Genomic DNA, 17,196 nt, shown 5'->3' on the forward strand with positions numbered 1-17,196 from the left:
GTGCTTACTTGTTAAATTCTGATTACTGAATACCGAATACTGATTTCCGATTACTGATTTCTGAATACTGATTTCCGTTCTGAAATAAAGAGTTTCTGTATATTATTGTATTACTGTTTCTGTTGAAAACGATTTCAAAATTGGGAGTTATTCCCGCCCCTGCTTACTGAGTGACAACCATATCACTCACCCACCAAACCCATCTCAGATAAGAACGAGGAAGAAAAGTTAGAAGAAGAAGAGCAGATTCAATTCTGGGGCTGGTGAAGAAGACCGTTGTTTATCAGCTCTGATTTATATTTTATATTCCGCTGCATATATTCAGACATTGTATTTCTGGTTTTACATTTCCGCTGTAAAACTTATTAGTTGAGTTGTATCAGACATTGAATATTCAGTAGTTACGAATAAAAGACTGGTTTCTGAATTCTGTACTTCTGAGACTTGATGTTTTCGAATGTAAATTTGAGAGCAACGCCGGTGTCAACCAACCCCCGTCCCGGGGCGTGACAGAGCCGCTCTACCTCCACCTTCACCACACTCATATTTGGATATATAAATTCGTTCTTCCAAAAAAAACACAAATAATTAATACACAGATTCTTATAATTATACCATTAAAAGAACATAACGTAAATTTCAAAACTTACATCAAGACGATCAAATATGAGTTGTTTTTCAACCAAAATGACATCCTCCCAAGCCGTAATAGAGGAGATATTGTATCTCGAATTATTTGATTTATCAAGTTATTAAATCATTTCCAGTTTCTCCAATATTACCCCATGTATACTCTTCAAACTCAACCTCCAATTTATCATTTTTTCGCTTTCTCAATGCTTTCTCGAGAACTTTACTACAAGATTGTCGTCTCCATGTTATATGTATGCCTCCTCCATCCCCTCTTGATCCACCCTCTCTAGTAACAGAACCACTAGCATTCAAACTAGACATCATGTAAAAAATTATTAGAAAATCAATAATACGAATAAATGAATGACATCAAAAATCATTGAATAAATGGACAATAACACGAAGATTAGATAAACATTTTTCGTACTTCTTCTGAAGTAGTGTCATTATTTTCATTTTCAATACCATCATCCTCGTCAATTTCAACAGTTCCACCATCTTATTCATCATATTCTTCTAATGTGTCGCCTTCAAAATCATCATCATCAACTACAAAAACACCTAAATTGTGCAACAAATGATCGATATTCATAGCCTCGATTGATTCAACATCATCAGGATGGAAGATGGCATTATCTAACTCTGGTAATTCTACCAACAATTGCTATTTTTGTGAATTAATTTATTGCATTACATGAGAATCAAAACTAGTTGTGTCAAATCATTTCAACTTCAATATTTGGATAGTCTCACTGATTACGTGAGGTATAAGCATGCACCTTTCCACATTGGGTCATTCTTGATATCAATCAAGTAACATACTAATTTCGTCTGCGATGCAAGTATGAATGGATCATTCTTGTGCCATTTTTCCCCAATATAGATACTCGTGAATATATTTTTTACTTGAATTCTTCTCTTCCTAGGATAAGTGTCAAATCATTTACACTTGAATATCAACACACTGCAATCTTTTAAATAACACAACTCTATAACTTCTTAAAGAACACCATAAAAGTTTTGCCCTTCTACATTGGGTACAAGAATACCGTTATTTTGTGTGGTTCGTCTCACATCTCTTTGTTTCATAAGAAACTTAATGCCATTGGTAATAGCACCGAAGTTCGAGCACACGCTGAAATTGGATCTATTAGCTAATGCATACAATTCATACGTGGCCTCATATGACACAGCTTCTCGCATTTCATTGACCTAAAAATTGTTTAAAGAAGTATGATACATAGATATAATTTGATTTGAAATGACTCAATTCAAATGCAGCCTAATATTATTTAGGGTTTAATAATTTATCGTATTGACTTGAATACGTTATTTTACTTACGTTATCCCTAAACTACATTGAAAATTCAATTTTTTGTTCCACATTCAGCACTCCCCTAGCTAGTAGAACATTTCAATGCTCCTTGCATGATATTTAAAATATTATTATTATCTACATGATATTTAAAATAATAATATTAAACAACAATTTAGATAAAGTCAATAATTGAAAAAGTTATATATGACTTACTCGAGGTATTTTTCAATTTCTAGGTAATTATTTAGAGCATACCACTCTGCCTTACTTCATAAAGATAGTTGAAGAACGTTGACCTCTTTATTGCCTAAGAGTCGACCAACATGCTTAAATACAGAAGAACTCGAGATGAGCATGTGTTCACTCTTTCATCATTTCTTTCTGGACGTGTTCTATTGTTAACATATTGTTTGTAAATACTCATATGTAATGCCCGAGATTTTGATTCTGTTAATATGAGATTATTGATTATGAATTGATATAATTATAGACGGGCTATTACGAGACCAGATTGGCCAAAACATATGAAGGGTGCAATTTTGAGACAGAATTATTGGCGCCCGAGCGGTAGAAAATAACCGCCCGAGCGCCAATGTGCAACGGGAGCACGCTTCGGGCAGAAGATGTGGCGCCCGGGCGGTAGTTTGTGACCGCCCGAGCGCCAATGTGTAATCCGAAGGAGCTCGGACAGAGAATGCCGCGCCCGAGCGGTAGTTTAGCACCGCCCGAGCGCCGACCGAGATTCAAGAAAAAGAGACACGTTGCCTTAACATGCAATTGGGATATATATATAACGTTTATCCCTTCGAAATCATTCAGCCAAAAATCGAGAAAGGGTCTGAGGAATTGTGTTGAAAATCCTTACGCCTTTTGAGAGAAATCCGTCCGTCTGATTTTGAATCCGACTTCGGTATTGAGTTTCTAGCAACGTAGGCTACAACTGGACGTAAGTTTTACTACATTTTGACATGTTTTAGAATTATGATATTGTCAGAATTGAATGGAACTCATATATGTTGTTCTTGACATGTTAGACATCATAGAATCGAAGTCAGATTAAGAAACAGACTGATTATGGAATTATTGTGATTTTCTGAAGTTAATTGATTGAGATATGATATCAGATTGTGTTAGTATCGATTATGAATTGAGAGAATTGTTATCTGGTGACGTGATATTGACGGAGATACTGAGTTTGTACCGTTGTACCGTTGATTTTGAATTAAATCAAGATTGATCAGATTGTTATTGATTTGAAAGGTATATTGATATGAAATTATTGGTATTGTCATTGCCAGACGAGGCTGTGAGTTCAGAACTTCGACTGAGCCAGAAACCGACGAACGAAAGGTATAAGTCAATGTGGTATTGGGACATCGACTCAAGTAGGATGTACTTGAGTTTCCCTAAATCACATACTTTACTTTATTGCATTGATATTGCATTGATTTGATTGATATACTTGTTCTCTTGATTTATAGATAGCAGGTATCAGACGGAGAAATCTTGTGACAGAAGTGCCTGATAGTGGTGGGATCGCCACGGGCACATTGCACGATGTTACAGGATAGTGTAGACATCTTGGGACGGAAGTGCCTGACAGTGGCGGGATCGCCACGGGCACATTGCACGATGTCTCAAGATGGGATATTAGCGATAGAGCTACAGTCCATGACGGTTAGGTCAGGACACCGGATGTTGGTTATATCGAGTAATAGGATTGGAATTCTTCTATTACGGAATTCGATATAGGAACACCATATTTGGTTATATCGAGTAATAGGAACAGAGTTCCTTCTATTACGGAATTCGATATAGGAATACCACATTTGGAGACCGAGATCCCTAGACTAGGATGGAGTCTAGTCTGAAACGTGGAGTCACGTATATGTTTGACAGTCTACGATTGTTTATGTTTCAGATTTTGATACATATATCTATTACCTGATTACATGCTTTATATTTGTTTATATAATTGCATGTTTCGTTGATTTATACTGGGATTTATTCTCACCGGAATTATCCAGCTGTTGTCTTGTCTGTATGTGTACATGACAACAGGTGGGACAGGATCAGGGTCCAGGAGATGAGGAGAGATCGTGATAGAGTGGAGACTTCGGACTTGGATGTATATAGGGTTTTGACACTTGATATTTAGATGTTGAACCTTAGTTTCACTGATTTGTAGACCGTACAGGACATGTACTTTATTTTATACTGAGTTGTATATTAGTTGATTTCACTACGTTCCGCATTTTAAAAAGAAAAAAATTTTAGACCCTGTTTTATAATTGATTAATTAGTCTCAATGATGATTAAGAACTTGATTAGCGTCCGGGTCCCCACATCATAGCTCTCTCAATTCAATACATTCATCTAAAATACACAGGACCACCCATTATCGCCTCTTGTGGTAAATGAAGTATCAAGTGGACCATAATATCAAATAACGCTGGAGGGATATTCTTTCCAACTTGCACAAAATAAGAACAACATTTGTCTCCGACAATTTAAGATCACTGATGTTCAAAGTCTTGGCACATATTTGTTGGAAGAAATTACACGACTTAACTATAGTTTCAGGAACTTCTTTCTTCAAGCATGACCTGTTTCATGTTGGCAATAAACGCTGGAGCAAAACATGATAGTCATGATATATAAGTCCCGATATTTTACCAATTGCCTCATTGACATTTTTTGATAAGGTGGCTACAAAACCATCCAGAAACCTCACCGATTTGATAAATTGACAAAATATGTGTCTCTATTAGCACTTAATATATATGTTGTTGGTGGCTTCTTCCAATTAATTTCCATCTTTGTAGATATGCAACTATTTCCTGATCCCCGTGTCTTGAAGATCTAGTCTTTCTTTTTCTGTGTGTGTTGATTTTCTTTCTATGTTCAACAAGGTGCCGAGAACACTATACCTCCATAATGCTTATACTTCACAGAAATACCAACATGCACATGTTCTAACTGAGCTAATATATCTGTAGCGGGTAAGTCTTGGAGGAGATCTTGGTTCCACATTAACATCAAATTGTTTGCTTCGCCTCATTGGATCACTTAAAGGAAGAAAACACATATGCCCAATGTAAGCTATCTTACTTCTTATGCCTTTTGAAGGAGTTTCTTCATTACAAATTGGACATGCTTTATTCTTTTGTACTTCATCCAGACATTAAAGCATGCGCAAGGTAATCATTGATGGTCCACAAAAGTGTTGCACGCATTAAGAAAGTATCATTAGTCGCTGCATCTCTAGTATTCATGCCTCCTCACAATTTTTAAATTCTTCAATTAGTAGCTGAAGAAAAGCATCTATGTCTTTTCCACGAGATGTCAGTGCATGTATTAATAAAGACAACATCATGTTTTCAGATTTCATACACTTCCAAGGTGTTGTGTTATACGGAACAACCATAACAGGTCACATATTATAAGTCGGGGTCATGCTACCAAATGGATTAAAATCGCCTGTTGCCAAACCAAGTTAAGCCGCACATTTCTAGGATCCATTGCAAATGCTGGAAATTTCTCATCAAACATCTTCCAAGCAGAACCATCCACGGGGTGCCTTAAAACACCGTCATCTTTTAGACGCTCAGCGTCATGCCATCTCATATCTCTTGAAGTACGCCTAGAACTATACAAACGCTTTAATCTAGGAGTTAAGGGAAAGCATCGCGTCTTTTTTTTTTTTTTGTATTTTTTTCTTTCGTATTTTTTCAAGCCATCTACTAACTACACATACAGGACAATTTTGAAACCCGACATTCTTTTTCCATAAAAGAACAAAATCATGTTCGCATACATGGATTGACTCATTCCCCAATCCCAATTCACTTAGCTTTCTCTTTCTCTTATAATCTGAGCCAGTTAATTGTGCTTGAGGAAATGTCTGCTTCAATAACTTAAGCAACATATCAAAAGATTTGTTACTTCATTTGTTCAGTACTTTCACATGAATTAATTTTACCAAGAAATTAAGCGCCGAGAAATGTACACATCCCGGATACAATTCTTTCTCAATTTCTTTCAACATATCATCGAAATTCTCGATTTTCAAACCTTGATGTCGAATAGACTCACTGGATTCTCTTATCTCTATTGTTTCAGTTAAATCAATCAAAACGTCTGTAATTTCACCTTGAGCATCACTATCAAATAAAACTCCATGCTCTGTCGGTGGATGTTCATATCGCTCACCATGGTAGTCTGACACTTTGTATAATTTTTGTATCCCATATTTTATTAGGTGGACTCTAATAAGCGCAATGGCTGATACAAATTAATTAAACAAGTATTATGTTGGCAACTTATTTTCCTCTATTAATTGACGTACTCGATAGCTCGTGTTACAAACATTTGAACACCATTTTTATATTCGAGAGATATTCAATTGTTATTTTCTCAAGAATGTAACTAGAGTTGCATCATTTTTAACAAGAAGATCTGAAAGTATAGTGATAGGCTCGTAATAGTTAGTATTTTTATTTTCATATTTCCCATTATTTCAACCTCCGATATGTTTAATTGATACATTTTTGTGTAATTTTATTGTAAGAGAAACTTTTACGGTCTTGGAGCAAATTTGAGAGAAAAAGGTGATGTTTATCACATTTGAAGTTTCCAAGATATATTTTGAAAGAGAATGGCCAAACCAAAAGAGGTCCTGGAACAAGGCGTGGCCACGCCTTGTGATTATGTTTCAGCTGCCTAAAATTTCAAGAAAGGAAAAATCTGATTTTGTGAAGATTATGCAAGATTTGAAAGAATTAATGAAACTCTAGATAAGATATTATCTATTATTTTATATTTTAAGATTTAAGGCTAATTAAGAAATTAGTGGACTTTTTTAGCTTAATTAAAAAAGAACCCAAACCTACCACTCCAAGTACAAAAGCAGCCGCAGCACAAGATTGAAGAATTAGATTGGAAAAAGAACTCTCCAACCACTCCATCCTCACGTATGAAAAAAAGACGCAGGACTCCCATTTTTTCTCCCAACAAAATAGTTTGCATTTCTTTATGTTTTCTTATTTATTTTTCATGGATATTGTAGATCAAACTATGCTTGGCTAATTTTCTAAGACTGATTCAAGGGATGGTCTACTATTTTAATTTTATCACTGTGAGATTTTTGCACTTTAATTTATTATTCTTGTTTGCCCAAGTATTCGTTGATTTATGATTTAATTATATGAATGTTATACTGTCAATTAATCTGACAATTTAATTTGATGTATGATTTTTTAATGCTAACCATGAATTCAGTGATCCATAATTGTCATGAAGGATTGTTACGTGAGTAGCAATAGGTTAGATGTGTTGTGCTATCATAACATGTATAATCTAAATAAATCGACGGAACTAGATCTTCCAATTGCAGCTATCTCGGTTTTAGATTTTAGGATTAACTGTTTTCACGAAACTAAAATGCTATCTTTAATTAATATGGAACGCTATCGTGCCTAGTTGATTGTAGGTAAGTTTTGACTGGATGGTGAGTTTGGTCAATTAATTTAGGAAAACACAAGAATCTTAAGCGGCAATCCCTATTATTCTAAGGTTAATTGCTTGGAATAACATGAATAAATGATTGGTTAACAGATGAACAGTGAGATAATTAAATAGTAGAATCCCCTTGAATCAGTATTTTCTCATAATAAATTCTTCACTTTATTCTCGTCAATTAATTTTCATTTCTAGATTCAATATTTTTCCTTGCTTGGTAATTTTTGCTTTGGTTATTTTATTTAGTAATTATCAAAACAAATTCCCCCTTTTTATTTTTATTATCAAAAGAAATAAATCTACCGTTCCCTGTGGATTCGACCCTACTCACTATTACACTCGTTTTTATTTAAAAGGGTAGGAATTAATTTGGTGGTCAACGACAGAACACCAAATTTTGGCGTTGTTGCCGGGGAACGGTGTAAGGATAATTTCTTTTGATTTTTCTTATTTTTTATGCCTCGTTCTTCTCGTACATGTGAACTCGAATACAATCCGAAAATCGAGAAGACAGCTAAGAGATTGAGAAAAGAAGCAAGATTAAGGCGCGAAAAGCAACCATCATCATCATCTCCTGATTTGAACGCATCATTGGACTCCAACGATACAGAAAGCGAATCGGACATTGATCTTGAAATTGAAAGAAGTAAAAGTGACCAAGAAGAAATGGCAGGACAAGCTCAAAGAACACTCAGGGAGTTAGCTAATCCTAATGTTATTCAACAACCATTATGCATTCAATTCCCTACTATTGATGCTACTTTTGAATTAAAATCTGGCTTGATTCATTTATTGCCTACTTTTCGTGGTCTTGCAGGTGAAGATCCCCATAAACATCTGAAAGAGTTTCATATTTTTTGCACAGCCATGAAACCGCAAGGGATCACAGAGGAACAAATTTCACTGTGAGCTTTTTCATTCTCTTTAGCCGACAAGGCTAAGGATTGGCTATACTACTTGCCTTCTGGATCCATAACAACTTGGGACAATATGAAACAACAATTTTTGGAGAAGTTCTTCCCAGCTTCACGAGCAGCAAATATTAGAAAAGACATTTGTGGGATTAGACAGCTACACGAGGAAACTTTGTATGAGTATTGGGAGAGATTCAAGCAGTTATGTGCCAGTTGTCCACAACACCAGATTCCAGAACAACTACTAGTTCAATATTTTTATGAGGGACTCTCGCTTTTTGATAGGAACATGATTGATGCTGCAAGTGGAGGTGCATTGGTGAACAAAACGCCTCAAGAGGCACGAGCTCTAATCTCCAACATGGATGCCAATGCACAGCAGTTTGGAACTAGGCAAGATAACCCCTCACGACAAGTTAATTAGGTAAGCACTAGTCATATCAATCAAAAGTTAGATTCTTTGACATCTATTTTGGAAAAGTTGGTTGTAGGACAGGTACAACAGGTCAAAGCTTGTGGGGTATGCATGGTGGTTGGACATTCGACGGACATGTGCCCTATACTACAGGAAGATCCCCAACAACAAGTTAATGCAATCGACGGATTTCCTGGACAACCTCAATGCCAATATGATCCATATTCTAATAGCTTCAATCCAGGATAGAAAGATTACCCGAATTTCAGCTATAGGAATCAAGGAGGTCAACAGGGATATCCACAACAAAATTATCACAAACATTCGTCACTTGCGCAAGCCTCTAACTCAGGTATGTCCCTAGATGAAATTGTGAAGGCCTAGCTAAGAACACTCAAAAATTTCAACAGAAAACGAAGGCTAGCATTCAGAATTTGAGCACTCAAGTGGGACAGTTGGCGACCTCAATTCACAAGTTGGAAGCACAAAATTTAAGTAATATACCTTCTCAGACAGTGGTGAATCCAAGAGAGAATGTGAGTGCAATTACTTTGAGAAATTGTAAAGAATTGGATGTTCAAGAAATTGGGGTACAAGCATCAGCCAAGCAAAAGGAAGAGAATGAGATTACAGTTGAGGATAAAATAATCAATCAAGATGACGCTCCGAATGGTAAGTTTTCTCCTCTATTTGAGTATAAACCTATTCCCCCATTCCCTCTTACATTGAAAAGGAAATGTGAAAGTATTAAGGAGTTGAATGACACTCTTTGTAGAGGCGAGGTAAATATTCCTTCATTAGATTCTATTAAACCAGTACCTCGTTGTGCTAAAATTTTAAAAGAATTGTGTACTACAAAAAAGAGACATAAGTTAAAGGGGTGTAAAAGGGAAAAGGTAGGAGAACATGTTTCTGCAGTCATTAAAAAAACTATTCCTATCAAATGCAGTGATCCAGGTATGTTTTCTATCCCTTGTACTATTGGCGATACTAGACTTGAAAAGGGTATGTTGGATTTAGGTGCTTCTATCAATGTCATGCCTAATTCTGTTTATAATTATTTGGAACTTGGACCTCTGACTGAAACCGACGTTGTGATCCAGTTGGCTGATAGGTCCACTGTTTATCCTAAAGGTGTAATTGAAGATGTTCTTGTGAAAGTTGAAAATTTGGTTTTTCATGCGGACTTTTATGTGTTTAACATGGAAAATGATGATTTAAACAGTCAAATTTTGCTAGGAAGACCATTTTTGAAAACTTCAAATCTGTCATAGATGTTAATAGTGGTACCCTTACTATGGAATTTGATGGTGAGATTGTTAAATTTAATATTTATGATACCATGAAATATCCTGTTAGTGAAAGCACTATTAATACTCTTGATATCGCTAATCACTTGTCATAAGAAAATTCAAACATTGTTGATAAAAATGATTTAGAGGAGATTATTGAAAGACCTGTTGAAAATTATAATATTATATTTTCTCTCTCTGATTCGCAGACATCTAAAATTGCGCGAAAACTTCCTCCAGATCGACCCAAGCATGTACTCATAAAAAAAGGAGGAAATATTCCAGGGATATGGATTTCCAAGAAATTCAAAGAAAACAGTCACATGCTGAAATTTGGTATGAAAATACTCAAGTGGAATAAAGGGGAAAAAGTGACCATATTTGAACCACCATGAGCAACAAGAAAGAATGAAGTCGAGCCAACGACAATAAAAAGAGGCGCTGATTGGGAGGCAACTCAAATTTTAGTTCTTGTTATTTTTTATTTTGTTCCAGTAGAGGTTTTCGAAGAAAGCGTGGCCACGCCTTGTTGAAACACCTCTACTGATTTTTTTTTTAATTTTAGTTCTTGTTATTTTTTATTTTGTTCCAGTAGAGGTTTTCGAAGAAAGCGTGGCCACGCCTTGTTGAAACACCTCTACTGATTTTTTTTTAAAAAAAAAAATTGGTCCAGTAGATGTTTTCGCACAAGGCGTGGCCACGCCTTGTTGAAATACCTCTACTGCGGAACATATTTTTTTCCTTTTTTTAAAAAAAAACAAATTTTCTTAACCTACTTTTTTTTTTCTCTCTCTCTCAGCAGTCTCAATCGCCTATCTCCAAATCCCCTCTCCCATCTCGCGCCACCTTCTCCAGCATCGTCGCGACCCACCAGCCACTCGTCGCTCTTCTGCTCTAACTTCCATAACCGAGCCGCGCTCTCACTTCTCCACCGCCGCAGTAGATGATGTTTCTTTACGATGCTCAACATTTTTCAGGGGAGTTCTCTAACTTTCCCTACTATTTTATCGTTTTCTTTGAGCATCTATTTTTTGTCATTGAGGACAATGTAAAGTTTAGGTGTGAGAGTTTTTGATTTGATTATGAGAAGTTTGACTTGACTGTGGGATTTTTTAATTTTTTTATTTTATTTGTTTTTTAGTATTTTGATTTAATTTTTCACCATTTTGGGTTTAAAAAAAATAACGACGTTGTTAGTTCCAAGCATCTAGTTCATTTGTTATCTCTTTATTCTGAATCCTGATTGCCTCCGATGCGAAAAAAAAATGATGATGTTTTCTTTGCGTGCAAATGTTTTTGCATTCTCACGTTTGCATTATGAATAAGTTGCTCTTGATGATAGTTAGAGAGGACAAGTATGTGGGATTTAACACAATTCCTATATAGACCCCTAGTGAACCAAGTTTGAGCCTCAGCCTTTTTCTTTGAATAAAAATAACCACATTAAAAGCCGTGATAAATCCTTTTTGTTGGTTATCCCCCTTTTTGAACCTTGAATTTGAGAATCATGTAAACTTTTCATAAATAGCATCACTCAATCCAAAATAGTGTGAATTGTTGGGATTTAGTTAATCTCGAACCCTTATAGTCCCCGTCTAGAAAAACAAAAAAACAAACAAACAAACAAAAAGTAAAAAAAGAAAAAAGAGAGAAGATAAATAGACGAAGTGACAAAGAAAAGAAGAGCAGTAATAAAAAAAATGCTCTTGATTGTTTTAATGAGATATAAGAGTTTTTGGATACATTTTTTTTTGTGAAAAAAGTTTGTTATGGTTTCTCCAATTCCATAGCTCATTGTTTCCTTTTATCCTACCTTACCCCCTAGCCACGTTACAACCCATTTATAGCCCTTTTTGTTTGTGTATTTTAATTTATTCATTTAGTGGAAGGATGTGATATATTTGCAAGCCTATGGTAAAAATTTTCAATGCATTTGACATGAGAGTTTGTTGATATATATCCTAGACACTAATGAGCGGAATGAGCGAATCTTGTGAGGAGTTGTTAAATCTCATGCATTTTAATCTCTACACATTCTGATTGCAGTGATTGTTCATGATGTTATTTTGTGAGATGCTCTGAAATTAAAATGTCTTGTTGCATGAAAAATGTTTTGGATAAGTAGAGGAAGCGGAAGGAGGACGAAAAATTGAGATAATGAGTTGATTTTTTTTATGCTTGAGGACAAGCATCGTTTAGGTGTGAGAGATTTTGATAGGCTCGTAATAGTTAGTATTTTTATTTTCATATTTCTCATTATTCCAACCTCCGATATGTTTAATTGATACATTTTTGTGTAATTTTATTGTAAGAGGAACTTTTACGGTCTTGGATCAAATTTGAGAGAAAAATGTTATATTTATCACATTTGAAGTTTTCAAGATAGATTTTGAAATAGAATGGCCAAACCAAAAGAGGTCCTGGAACAAGGCGTGGCCACGCCTTGTGATTATGTTTCAGCGGCCTAAAATTGCAAGAAATGAAAAATCTGATTTTGTGAAGATTATGCAAGATTTGAAAGAATTAATGAAACTCTAGATAAGATATTATCTATTATTTTATATTTTAAGATTTAGGGTTAATTAAGAAATTAGTGGGCTTTTTTAGCTTAATTAAAAAAGAATCCAAACCTACCACTCCAATTACAAAAGCAGCCGCAGCACAAGATTGAAGAATTAGATTGGAGAAAGAACTCTCCAACCACTCCATCCTCACGTACGAAAAAAAGGCGCAGGACTCCCATTTTTTCTCCCAACAAAATAGTTTGCATTTCTTTATGTTTTCTTATTTATTTTTCATGGATATTGTAGATCAAACTATGCTTGGCTAATTTTCTAAGACTGATTCAAGGGATGGTCTACTATTTTAATTTTATCACTGTGAGGTTTTTGCACTTTAATTTATTATTCTTGTTTGCCCAAGTATTCGTTGATTTATGATTTAATTATATGAATGTTATACGTCAATTAATCTGACAATTTAATTTGATGTATGATTTTCTAATGTTAACCATGAATTCAGTGATCTGTAATTGTCATGAACGATTGGTACTTGAGTAGCAATAGGTTAGATGTGTTGTGCTATCATAACATGTGTAATCTAAATAAATCGACGGAACTAGATCTTCCAATTGCAGCTACCTCGGTTTTTAGATTTTAGGATTAACTGTTTTCACGAAACTAAAATGCTATCTTTAATTAATATGGAACGCTATCGTGCCTAGTTGATTGTTGGTAAGTTTTGACTGGATGCTGGGTTTGGTCAATTAATTTAGGAAAACACAATAATGTTAGCGGCTATCCATATTATTCTAGGGTTAATTGCTTGGATAACATGAATAAACGATTGGTTAACCGATGAACAATGAGATAATTAAATAATAGAATCCCCTTGAATCAGTATTTTCTCATAATAAATTCTTAACTTTATTCTCGTCAATTAATTTTCATTTCTAGATTCAGTATTTTTTCTTGCTTGGTAATTTTTGCTTTGGTTATTTTATTTAGTAATTATCAAAACAAATTCCCTCTTTTTATTTTTATTATCAAAAGAAATAAATCTACCGTTCCTTGTGGATTCGACCCTACTCATCATTACACTCGTTTTTATTTAAAAGAGTAGAAATTAATTTGGTGGTCAACGACAGCACACCATATAGTATATTATGTAGCCAATAAATATGTTATAGTATAATAGGTAGCCAATAATGTCATATTTAATTGTGCAATAATTAAACATTGTGAGATGTGAGACATATTTGACTAATTTTAATTTCATAATCACAAAAGAACCAAATATGGACTGATCATATAAAAACTTCTGGTAATGGTTACGGAAGAATTTCATGAATACACACACAAAGCAATAGTAAATATATTCTCTCTTAAAATATTGCTATATTTTCCTAGTAGCCAAATCAAAACACTCGACAGAAACCTAATATATAATTCATTCAGCCGGAAACTTCAACAGAAGTTCGTATCCAAGCATGGATTTGTTTCAATTTATTTATACATTGAAGGTTGTTGTCTTCAAGAAGAAGCCAAAGTTAAAAGTATATAATTATACTAGAAGAATACTCCTGGTAGTTGCATCTACTCAACCAAAATGTTTAAAATTGACCATCAAAGACTGGGTAACTAGATTTAAGCAGCTTTTTTCACCTCAATAGACTTGATGTAGATGAACTCCAGCCCTGCCTCTTCCGATTAACAGCAGCTCTCTGAAAATCTTTCGTGAAGCCACTTCCCGATAGGGAAAAAAAAAAGAGAGAGGAAGGATTGGCGATGATTGGGGATTCTATGAGGCGGGGAAAAATCGGGGAGAGATTGGTGGGAGAATGATAATACTTAAAATAAATAATATAAACATAATAAAAAAAATTATAATTTCGTATATAACTACACATATATATAATTATAAACATATGAAAAAAGAAATTTTTAAGTTATAAAATGATAAACTTTAGCTAACAAAAACTAAATATAAATCAAAAAAATAATGAAATAAAATTTTTTAAAATTCGTGGAAAAAAATTTCGTTATAACTTTAAAAAACTTAAATGTTTAAAAGTAATTGGCACAAAATGTTTAATATAAAAACTCTACTTAGATAGTCTAACAAATCAATTTTGTAAAAAATCTATCTTTTTCGATCCGACACATGAAAAAAATATTATTTTATATCAAAAAATATTATTTTTTATTGTAAATATGAGTTGAGTCGATTGTCCCACGGAAATAGATCTCTGAGATCGTCTCACAGGAGATCAGAGTGTTCATCGGTTGGTTCGGTTCAATTCATTTCAATTTTACTCAATTTGATTTCAGTTTTAGATTTTAGAAACAGAAAACTTCGGTTCGATTTAAGTTTTTTTCGAGCTGGTTCAAAAAGCTAGTGAATAGGCTCAGCTCGTTTACATTTCTTGAAACTGGTTTAAAAAATAAAAGTTATTCGGCACGCACAAAGGCCAATGAGTCGTGTTGCGAAAGGACACTCCAAGTGTTAGCAACATTGAGTGTACTTTGCTGGGCCTAAGCTTGCACACATGATTTAATTAACAAATAAAAAAGCCTTAAACCCTACCCATTCACACCCCATAACTCACATCCCACCCCTTCACAAAAACACTAGGACTCTCCCCTCCACCAAAAAAACACACACACCACGCTAGATTTTGAAGGGAAAGCCACGAAAAGCTTGAGGAAAAATTCAGCAAGGTTCCCTCCGTCGAGGTCCCTCGAATCGCCAAAACGTTTTCATACGTAAAATAAGCAAAGACACGCTTTAATACATTTTTCTCATCCTTCACACCATAACATTTGCTTGATAGATGTTTGCATGCAAAAACATGATAAACTTGATGTATTTTTCGTTTTTATGGATACCCATGCATATAACTCATGATTTTGTGATTCCAAACTTGTTTTAATGATGAATAAAGGGGCTTCCATGGTATGATATCTTGGAGGGATGTTTTTATAACATATTAAGGGTCCATAGATGCTAAGACAAAGGTTGCACACGTAGGGGAGAAGGCTTGAACGAAAACTTCATGTTTTGTGCACTAGGGTTTCGGCTAGGGGGAAGCAATCGTGCAGCTCGACTAGGGCTTGACCAAGGCTCTGGATGGACGTGGTCAGGTGTGAGGAAGTGTTAGGACTCATGCGCAGCTGCTAGGGAAGAGTCCATGCAAGATAGGACTCTTCCCATGCGACCCGAGAGCAGCGGCTGTGCGGAGGGAGTCACGGCTTGGTCAAGGGGTTCAAGCTAGGTCTGAGGGTGGTCCAGTGAGGGTCATGAGGGTTCGGGCTTGGGTGGTGGCTCGGGTGAAGAGTCCTCATTGAGTTAGGGGTCCTAGTTGTATGTCTCGACCGTGGCTCATGCTCGAACTGGTGGCATGGGCTGGGATCTGGTTAAGTGGGTCAGGGCTGGTCTGTATGGTCCTTAGGTGGTATGGTCAGGGGTTGATCGAGGTTGATCGGTTGTGGTTCAAGTAAAACGTGAGATGGCTCGAGAGGGGACTAGCTAGGGTTCGTGATCTTGAAGTTTAATGGTTAAAAGATCTAACCATGGTTCACGGGGGTCAATTCATGGCTCACGTAGGGTAATTTAGGTATGAAAAGTTCATGATAAAAGTTTGGGATTAAAATATTAAAAATTGAATTGATCCAGGAATTAAACCCTTTAGGAATTAGTAAATAGGAAATTAAATCGAAATCCTCAAAGTTAAGCTAAATAAAAACGTTAGAAATTAAATTTAAGTTTAAATAGTTATTTGAGATGGTCTAGAGTCAATGAAAGTAAGAAAAAGTCAAAATCGAGAAATTCTAAATCCAAGGGTAAAACGGTCATTTTACACCTGAAAATGTTAAACGTTCTGGTAGTGCCCCTAATGCTGTAAATAATGTTAGTATGTTTATTTTAAATGTTTATGAAATTATATGTTGATATGTTAATGCTAAAAGACATGTTGTATGCTTGGTTTAAAAGAACAATGATTTATATGTGCATGAATTTTTAGATTCCAACAACTAGGTTTAATGGGACAATATAATCGCACTGATTTGGTATATCACTGTGGGGGTTATCCCTAGTCCATTTCTATTATGAAACAGTGAATGTTGAGGATAAATTAATGATGAAAATATGAAAAGTTGAAGGAGGTGAAGTGATTGTGACTAATATGATGATACGATGATTATGATGATACGATGATATATAAGGCCAAGGCTCAGTTAACGGATGAGAGTGTCGCTGATGTCCCCGCCGCCCAGTACTATGGTTACACGTAGATGGATCTATCGACCTTCAGTTGATACGAAAGTCATAATTAACGATCCGAATTCAAATAAAAGGAAAACGTATACGTATATGATGAAAGGAAATATGATATGATGAAAGGAAAATGATATGATACGATGAAAGGAAAAATTTTTAAGTTTATGCATGTTCATGAAAAACTATTTTAAGTAAAACTATTTTCACTGTTGCATGTGAATGTATATGTATTACTTGTTATCATGGTTAAGGTTTGCTGAGTCAATAGACTCAATAGGTGTGATCGATGCAGATAAGCATGATATTGATGTTAATGGAGGGCTT

General features: G+C 35.1%; 1 long non-coding RNA gene across 1 annotated transcript; it reads right to left on the minus strand.

Moving 5' to 3' along the window:
- Positions 1-512: 512 nt before the first annotated feature.
- Positions 513-14,410, minus strand: LOC142538786 (uncharacterized). The gene is made up of 3 exons (XR_012818735.1): positions 14,256-14,410; positions 651-946; positions 513-566 (listed from the first exon to the last, which is right to left on the minus strand). It is a non-coding gene; the product is annotated as an uncharacterized LOC142538786 (long non-coding RNA).
- Positions 14,411-17,196: the final 2,786 nt, after the last annotated feature.

Source organism: Primulina tabacum, chromosome 3 (assembly GCF_025594145.1).
Source record: "Primulina tabacum isolate GXHZ01 chromosome 3, ASM2559414v2, whole genome shotgun sequence".
Classification (NCBI taxonomy): domain Eukaryota; kingdom Viridiplantae; phylum Streptophyta; class Magnoliopsida; order Lamiales; family Gesneriaceae; genus Primulina; species Primulina tabacum.